This window comes from Cupressus sempervirens, chromosome 11 (genome assembly GCF_028749045.1).
Source record: "Cupressus sempervirens isolate cs-2001-9-10 chromosome 11, ASM2874904v1, whole genome shotgun sequence".
Classification (NCBI taxonomy): domain Eukaryota; kingdom Viridiplantae; phylum Streptophyta; class Pinopsida; order Cupressales; family Cupressaceae; genus Cupressus; species Cupressus sempervirens.
In genome coordinates, this window is record NC_143128.1 from 130,205,726 (window position 1) to 130,213,570 (window position 7,845).

A 7,845-nucleotide genomic window follows, 5' to 3' on the forward strand; every position below is an offset into this window, starting at 1 on the left:
TAGATGTGTTAAATGTGCATTGTTGTATTAGATGATCAACAAACTAATCAACAATATGGGTTTCCCTTTTCTATTGATCTTAACCAAAACACAACAAGTGGAGATGGTAAGGAAATTATGAAATGATATTCAATTTTCTAAGACCTTATTTTTAAATGAATTTTATAACTAACTCATTCAATTTGTAGGTATTGATGATATCTATATGGAGGATTATGGCCAATAAATTTTGAGACAATCATTAAAGTCTATAATTCTTTATATAAATGCATTCATGAGTATATTTGTTTGGGCACTTTATATGGCTATTTTATAAAGCCACATTAGTGTTCCAATATGTGGTTAGAGTTTGAATAGCTAGAAGATATAAGAGAAGCCTTTTGGGTTTCTTAACAATTTTAGTTTAGGGATTACACTTTACACATCTTGAATATTATGAGTAATGAATGACAGTTTTCTTTTTGGTTCTTTCCCTCAGAAGCTCTTTTTAAACCAATTTATTTATTATAATATATGGTGATATTCTACTCTTGTTAAGAAAAATAGTAACACTCATTGAAATTAGACCACTAGTATGTACATGAAAATTCCACCCTCTTATTTTTTATAACTAGTCTATTACTTTTAATAAGTCATATTACTCTCTCTCTCTCTCTCTCTCTCTCTCTCTCTCTCTCTCTCTCTCTCTCTCTCTCTCTAAATTAATTAATTAATCTTGAGATAATCATTATAGTTTATCAAACTTTATATAAATGAATTCATGATTATATTTGTATGGACACTTTATATGGTTTTTTTGTAAAGCCTCATTAGTGTTCCAATATGTGGTGAGAGTTTGAGTATCTAGAGGATATAGGGCAAGCTTTTTGGTTTCATCGACAAATTTAGTTTAGCGATCACACTTTGCACATCTTGTATATTATGAGTAATGAATGAGAGTTTTCTTTATGTTTCTTTCCCTTGGGAGCTTTCTTTGAACCAATTTATTTATTATAATATTTTATGATATTCAATAAGTAGCGTAAAATTGGATCCATTCAACATATAATAAGTAGTGTAAAATAGTTGGCCAGATACATTATCCAAAATTATGGATGAGGACCACAAATTATATACTGAAGAAATATATAGAATTTGGATGTTAGATAGAGAATGTATCTGAAATCAAGTAATAATCACATCATAACAAATTGAAGGTAGCTCTTGAGTCTACAAGCAATACAAAGTTATAAGAGTGTATATCTATGAGTTACATTTTTACTTTCTATTTCAAAGTTTTGGGTAAATTCAACATTAAAAGCAATATGATGAAGTTTTTTATATCACAAATATTAAAACAATAAATATGAAGGATGTATTAAACAATTAGAGTTTAACATAGAATTGGTAGGACATGATTAAACAATTGAGATCCATTCAAAAATTGGGCTTAGAGTTCTAATTGAACCCAAGTAACAAAACATAAATGCCACTTGTAGGTTCAAATTTATTCATTATGAAACTATCAAACTAATAAAAAAATGAAAAATAATTGAAAAAAGAAACACAACTATCGCAAGTGTTTAAATATAATGAATAAAACACTAAACATTAATTCTAAATATGTAAATAACTTTTAGAAAACAAAAAATATATAATTTCATAACAAATTATTAATTAATTAAATAAAATATACATTTCTAAAAATATTTATAAATTCATTACAAGAATGATGAAAATAGATATCTTTAATACATTAATCTTTTATATTTAAATTATATAAAAAATAAATTAATTTAGTTTCAGTAAATTAAAACTAGAATTTAAGATCTCAATATTCAATCTAAGAAATAATACAAACTTTCTCTAAGAAGGTTGATTTTATTGTAATTATATAGTTTATTTTCTAATAGAAAAAAATAATGTGAATATATAGGCCTTATGATTATGTTTGACGAGTTTTGGAGTATAACTTTATAAAAATGAATCAAAAATTTCAAGGAAATATTATACAAATGAATAAGAAGAACATGGTAAATAATATCAGTTTTAGTAATAAGTTTTAGGGCATATGAAAATGGGTGAAGTAAAATAATGATATTTATGAGTGAAGTATTTGAGATTAATTGGTTGTGTGGAAGATAAGAATTTTTGTATACAATTTTTAATGTTTTATATTCTTCATTAGACTATTGAGTAAATGCTTAGAGCACTAGTACAAAGTTTTAAAGAGTTCAAAATAAAAATTGAAATATGTTTGTTTGTAGCCAGTGATCTTGGATGAATTAAATTCTCTACCTTCCTCAACATGTATGTTCCGTCTGTCACCGTCAGAGATGAGTATAGCTACAGGACAGGAAGATGGCATAGATGTAGGAGGCAGATGGCATGGGCAATCGGTAGGAAGGGGGGGGGGGGGGGGGGGGGGGGTGGGGTACTGAGGCAGTCGATCCTCTTGCCTAGGTAGTCGTTGCCTACCAGGATCTTATATGCAACAATAACTATTCAATATGGCGTAAAAGTATGTAACACACAAATGCATTTCCATATACATATTAATTTTATTTATATAATAGTTTCAACACTATTAATTTATACCACAATAACAAGGATACTATACCATTACTATTCTTCAATAATTAATTATGAAAACTAATAAAATATCACCCTTAGTATTCAAGTTAGTCTACAATACCCTCTAACTAATTTGCTAAAGTAACCTAAATCCAAATTACACCATCGACACTTTGCACTAACCCATGACAACACTATATTAACTTCTAACAACCTTAGCTATCCTAACCTCTAACCTTGCAAAACTTCGAAAAACCACTTTCCTTTACACACCTATCATTCCCATCCAATCCACAAGTTTCCCCACTTAACGCTATATGTTATACTCCAAGGTTATATCACTTGCATAGCCCAATACTAAATTAATTTATTAAGTTGGTGTGTCATTGATGACATTGATATCGCCATGTTGGCATGCAAATCTTGTTTGTAGCCGGCGATCCCATCTTGGCATAAATTCCCCACCTTCCTGAACGCATCTGTTCCAGGGGCAGGTACTTCCCTGCATCATCGTCAGAGGCGAGTATGACAGTGACACGGGGCGGCAGGATGGCATGCGGATGAGGCATATGGCTATGAGGATGGGGGCATGGTAGGGGCATACTTGAGGCAGTTGATCCTCCTGCCTGAGTAGCCAATGCCCATGTATGTTATTGAAGAGGAGGATCGATTGGTCCTTAGAAAGAATTGATTTGCAGAAGTATAGAATTTTTGTTTAAAAAAAAAAACCCTCCCACCATTAGCACTAGCTATCTGGCCCAAAATTTGCACCTGGCCAGTGCTACTATTCATAGCCTTTAGCCATAGGTACTATGCATCTATCAATGCACTATGCGGTACATACTCTATTTTGTCAGAGACATTTATTAGCAGATGAAATTTAAATTATTTTATTGATATGGATACCAATTTATTTAGTTAGATGTTTGAATGGAGATCATTTTAATATTTTTATTATATTATTAATACTTAGATTTATATTCTTATTTATATTATATTATATTTGATTAATTTTTTAAAACTTCTATTAATCTAATTATAATTTAGATTATTATATAAGAAAATTTATTTAAATATTGTTATTAACTTTTTATGGTTTTCTAAATGATTACACACACACACAATCTTATAACGATACATTACATTAAAATTTTAAAATAATAATTTTGGTGATGTTTTTATTTTATTTTCATTTTTTCCTAAAACATTTAATAAGATTGATAAATTTATTTTTTCTCGAGATGTTTTAGTAATCACTTGGTTTTTTTATTATATTTATATTATTAAGTATTTAAATATCATTAGTAAAAAATATTATTAATAAATTTAATTTGTGTATTCTTATACATACTATATTAATCTTGAATTATATTTTCAATATATTAAATTTATATTAATTTTAATATGTAATTTTTTATTTTTTATCTACATTATTATTATTTTGATTATAATATTAATTTATTTAAATTTTCTTTAAATGAAATATATAGGACATTGATATTATCCAATTTTAGAATTTTGATTAATTTTTCAATATTTTATTATTTGAATTTATATTAATCTAATTCTAGTTTAAATTAATTTGTGTACTCATATTTGTAATAAATTAATCATGATTTTAGTCAATATTGTTACATGAATTTCTCAATTTATAATCATTTTTTAATTTAAGTGGTTCAAATATTTGAAATTAAACTATTAAAATGTACATTATATAAAATTTAAAATTAAATTATTAAAATATTTTAATTAAGCTAAAAATCGTGAAATTAAAAAGTGTATCTCTTTGTGATTCAATTAGAAATAATTCAATTTATAGAATTTAATTTTGGTCTCCAATTTTATTCTATAAAAATAATTTAATTACACTTCTTACTTTAATTTTTATACTTTCATATATAATTCCTCAATTTAATTTAATTTTTTTTTACAAAATAGTAATTAAAATAGTTGTGAAAATTAAAATAGTTATAAGAAAAAAAAACTAAATATTATATTATATATAATAATATATGACTAATCAAATTTATAAAAAAATTAAAGTATATGTTATTTTTGCAAAGTATATGTTTATTATAATCTATTTTTTAATATATTTTATATGATTAGATTTGTAATGAAAAAATGAAAAATAATATAAAAACATCCCAAAATTATTATTTTAAAATTTTAATATATGATTTTTTGAAATTGTACTATATAGTAATAAGATTGTGTGTACTTACAATCATTTAGAAAACAAAAAAGAAGTTAATATCAATATTTACATATAAGTTTACTTATATATTAATCTAAATTATAATTAAATTAAAAGAAATTTTTAAAAAAAATCAAATTTAATATAATATAAGTAAGAATATAAAATCTAAGTATTAATAATAATAAAAATATTAAAATGATATTGATTCAAACATCTAACTAAATAAATTTGTATTCATATCAATAAAATAATTTAAATTCCATCTGCCGATAAATGTCTCCGACAAAATAGAGTATGGACTGCACAGTGTATTGATAGATGCATAGTACCTATGGCTAAAGGCTATGAACAATGGCACTGGCCGGGTGCAAATTTTCAGCCAGATAGCCAGTGCCCCTACGATATCCCTCTTTCCTTCCTCCAAGATGCCACAGAGTGGGCCGCCCAAGGACATGGGTCGGCTCTCTCATTTCACATAAAAAATCATGCCACAAAACTAGTCTCCTGGGTTTTGGTGGGAGAACGGGAGCATGCGAATTTAATGGGAAGGTAGTTAGATTTATAATAATGGTTAGTAAGTGGGGAGGAATTTAGAAATTAGGAGTACGGGCAAAGATAATGTTAGTTTTTAATAATTAATTAACTTAGTAGAAGCTTGGAAGGAAATTCGGGTTGAGAAAAGTATAGTGATATAGGTTAGTAGATCACGTGATCATGTAGGATTATGTTAGTATATAATTAGAGAATTAATGTTAGTAAGGAGTAATTTAGGATAGCATTTTAGGAATTTAAATATTTTAATTTTAAAAAATAGTAATAGTAGGAAGAAGTGATTGAGGTTAGGATTAAATAATTGTTGTAGGAATTTAGTTATAATTGCATGTACTATCTTCTATATAAATATATTTAATCCTCTCTATTAATACATATAGGGTATTGGAAATTGATTACAATATATTTATTTATTTATTTATTTGTGATATGTCATATTTTGTAACTAGTTCACTCTAATACTCTACAGACAGGGTATTTGGTATATATTGAATAATACATTATGTGATACATATATATGCTTTCAAGGGTCGGTACAAATTGTATAAGTCCATCTTAAATTGGTAATATGTTCCCACATTCCAGACTCAATATATTGTATTCTAGAACTTCTATGGGGCACAAGACCATATTCATACTAAGGTTGTGAAACTATAGTATCAAATGGAATGAAACATCTAACAATGTGTCAAACGGAAGTTAGATATTCTATCAAAAGGCATCCTAGGGGTTCACAAAATTTGATCATCTAGCCCCATGTTGCCTAAGACCTAGTTGTAAACGTGAATGCAAACTAGAACCTATTAATTATGTCACCCTATTCCAAATCAACTAACTCAAGGATCACTTTCAAGTTAGTGTTTGAATTTTGTATCACCCTAATGAACACATCTCTTTCCCAAGACCATGAGTAGGTGTTTTTTTTTTTAACACATAACTATTGTTAATCTTGTTGGATCATGCTCTTGTCAATATGTGACTCCTTAAGTTTAGTATAAAAAAAAACAAGGATTGTGTTTTCCCCTACAAATTTGGGCATGACAACAGCCAAGAGGGGATCTCACCCACTAGACCGAAGTTTACCAATTCAAGCATATCAAGCGAGAATTGGGTTGAAATCCAAGATGGAATTTCACTATCAATCCCACATGACACTAATCTTAGTTCAGTTAACTGAAAGGACAGAATCCAGGATGCGGTAATATTTATCATAAAATTGGATAAATACAAGAACCTCATGTCAGCAAGGCTTTGCAAAAAGGTTTCTGAAAGCAACTGATGGTGGTTTACAGTCAGATAGCGAAAATATAACGAAGGTGGAAGTGGGGATAAAGCGATGGTTTGATTGAAACGATTGCTTCCAGCATATAAACGAGTGAGGGAGGATAGATGAGCAAATGAAGGCGGAATGAACCCAGGCAGTTGGCTATTTATAAGATTCAAGTCCACTAGTGAAGTGAGATTGCCCAAGGAATCTGAAATTTTACCACTCCGTTGGTTGTCTCGAAGGTATAAGCACCTCAACAAGGAGAGACTTCCAAGAGAAATCGGTATGGTCCCAGTTAATTGGTTATTCACAAGATTCAACTCCTCTAGAGAAGAGATATTACCAAGAGAAGCTGGTATGCTAACACTGAGTTGGTTGTCAGCAAGATGAAACTCACCTAACGAAGAAAGACTGGCTAAACAGGAAGGTATGCTTCCATTGAAATTATTGCCACTAAGATCAAGGTATGTAAGGCGGGTCAGCAAACAAATGAAAGAAGGAACCATTCCTCTGAACTGATTGACATATAAGTCTAGAAAATCAATATATGAGAGATTGGCCAAGCAGTGAGGCAAAGTGGTGCCACCTTGTCCTCCAGTTATGCTTAGATATGTGAGAAAACGAAGTTGGCACAAGTTGTCAGATATCACACCATGGAAGGAGTACACATCAAGAGAGACAACATGGTTGGTTTGATTGTAACAGGATATGCCTTCCCAGTCGGTGCAACAGTCTCTTCCCTTCACCATGAACTGAGAGAGTTCTTAGAGTCATTAAGGCTCGCTTTGAAGCAGAGCAGAGCTTCAGATTCGAGGGAAGAACATTGATGAGAAAGGGAAGGTTGCAAAGAGAGGAAGAAGGCAAAAAAACTAAAATCAAAGCTAAAAAGTGCTTGGGTAAAGACATGGCCATGTGGGATGCAGGGAAGAGGGAAATTGCATATTATAATCTTCGGATCGATTATTTTATATAGCCAGCCCATCGACGGTCAATAATTTTTTATTTTCCATATTTTAAATTGGATGGTCATTTGTGAAAGCCTTCAAAAAGCTACAACTTTGCAGAAGCATGTATTGCAAAATGCAACTCCATTGGTTGATTTCACCCAGAAACAACGCAAGTAATAGAAAATTAAATAGCCGAGAGGTTTCCTTGTGAGGTTACTTGAAACTGGAAGTTGTCTCACACCGGTAAACAACTGTACCAAAATGGTTTCCAGATCAAGGTTTTCAGATACTCCAGCTCGTGTTTGGAGCCTTAAATGCAAACACAA

The 7,845-nt window shown here is 29.5% G+C and overlaps 1 pseudogene; it reads right to left on the reverse strand.

Moving 5' to 3' along the window:
* The window catches only part of LOC149528546 (uncharacterized), a 51,326-nt pseudogene extending 43,848 nt beyond the window's left edge, over positions 1-7,478 (reverse strand).
* Between the last annotated feature and the right edge of the window lie 367 nt (positions 7,479-7,845).